Source organism: Etheostoma spectabile, chromosome 9, assembly GCF_008692095.1.
Source record: "Etheostoma spectabile isolate EspeVRDwgs_2016 chromosome 9, UIUC_Espe_1.0, whole genome shotgun sequence".
Taxonomy (NCBI): domain Eukaryota; kingdom Metazoa; phylum Chordata; class Actinopteri; order Perciformes; family Percidae; genus Etheostoma; species Etheostoma spectabile.
In genome coordinates, this window is record NC_045741.1 from 10,997,340 (window position 1) to 10,999,270 (window position 1,931).

Below are 1,931 nucleotides of genomic sequence, written 5' to 3' on the forward strand. Positions count from 1 at the left end.
TGTGTGTGTGTGTGTGTGTGTGTGCGTGCGCAAAGGAACTAGAGCTGAAATAACTGGCATCCCCTAAAGTCCCTACTGCCTTCATCAATAAAACAGAACATAGACAGGGAAGGAGACACTGAGAGAGAAAATCACACAGAGAAGTAGACACAGAGAGTCTGACATCAGTACAAAAAAAACACAACCTCATATTTTATTGATGTTAGATTAAAGATGAGAAAGGTAACCTTCATAAGATGCATTATATAGTTAGCTGGCTGCTAAACTGTGACTTGGTCATTAAATCAGATGAAACTTCAAAACAGGGGACTACTGGTCGAAAGTATTAGCAGAGAGCACCTGCAGGCCCCATGTCCGGTAAGGGACCATTTGGTATTTATGGCATGGACCACAGGAGGAAAATAGGGGAGGATCATGTCTGTTTATTCTTTGTTGAGGGTGAGGGTCATCCAACTTTTTTTAGTCTAGAAGGATGGTAACCCAACTTTTGTATTCATGAAAAAACAGCAACATTTTAAGTGGCTTGTTTGGTGCCTATTTTCCCCTTTAGCTCCATGTAGTTCTTTCAGTCTCGGCCCCCATTGCTAGTAGATGGGTCCATCTCGGTTTAGTCAGCCAGACAATTTGAGCTGTGGCTTTGTAGAGACCATGCAATTTCCCAAATTAAATATATCCCGTCCGCAGAGATAAACACACAATTGTTTTGCTATTTCCATTGTGTTGTAACTAAGACATCTGCTGAAAAAAATTTATTGTATTTATTAGTATGATTGCCTTACTGTTTATACATGTTGCGTGGTTATGACACAATTGTTAGCCTATTTTTACAAAAACGTTTGTTACGAAGTCATAACGTGAGATACAGGGTAATGGAGCCTTTAAAACATTGTCGTGTTTCTTTGGAAAAAACAAATAGAGTCTTTAAACACTTCCGATGTAAAGTTTTTCCCTGTCAAAGTGGCGCCAAAATGAATGGCAGTCAATGGGATGCTAAGGGCGGGTGATGGCTTGATAGCATCAAAATGGCGCCATAGGAGGTACGCTTCATGGACACTCGCTTACCCACTTGTTGTTTACGCTAGCCATCATCTTGTCATTCTTTTATGAGGCTCCTTTTCAATTACGAGGTCAATCTTGTTTTTCAATAACGACAAAACAACAAATTATCTGTGCATTTATATGGAACTAAGCTTTCCATCTTTACTCTCCTCTCTGTTATGTTGCGTTCGGAGATCGACTATTTTTGACTGGCTAGATGGACGGCGACTGGAAAAACCAACAGTTACAATGAGTTGTTAAAACCTTTTTTAATAAAGTTTGTGTAAACAAACAAGGTTCTCAAGGTTTATGTGTAGAGCCCGTGGTGATACTTCAAGCAAAATTTTATGTTGTGTCATCTTGTTGAGCCTTTTTTGTCTTCTAAAAATAGCGATTTTGATGCTATCACAACTTAATGAGACATTTAGAGCTGTTTCCGTATTATCATTAGAAATTAAAATGTTCTAAATTAGTAAAGGACATAAGAGAAGGAGACAGCATGTGAAAGGTTACAGGACATACAAGATATGAAGTTCAGGGTACATTTACATTAGTGGGTCCACATATACATACAAGAGTAAATAAAGGGCAGCTGTCAGATGTGAGTATATAAATAAGCTCATAGAAGAAAACAAACAAGAGTGCTCTCATTTTAGGGGTTTCACACATCCCAAATGATTTTTGCAGCAGCCAGGTTACACTGATGGATAGTGTGTGGTGTTATTAAGGCTACATCTATGTGAATGTAACATAACATAATGTAATATTACCTCTTCTCAGTATTAAAGTCAATTCAATTCCTATGTGGGATCCTCTGAAATCGGATTACGAGAGTGAAGGAACACACAGAAATTGTTGCAGTGCTTTAGACTGGCCAGTGTGTGTGTGTGTGT

At 38.6% G+C, this 1,931-nt stretch overlaps 1 protein-coding gene across 11 annotated transcripts in view; it reads right to left on the reverse strand.

The window, feature by feature from the left end:
* Positions 1-1,931, reverse strand: part of dlg1a (discs large MAGUK scaffold protein 1a) — a 117,318-nt gene that overhangs the window by 13,195 nt on the left and 102,192 nt on the right. The window lies entirely within an intron of this gene.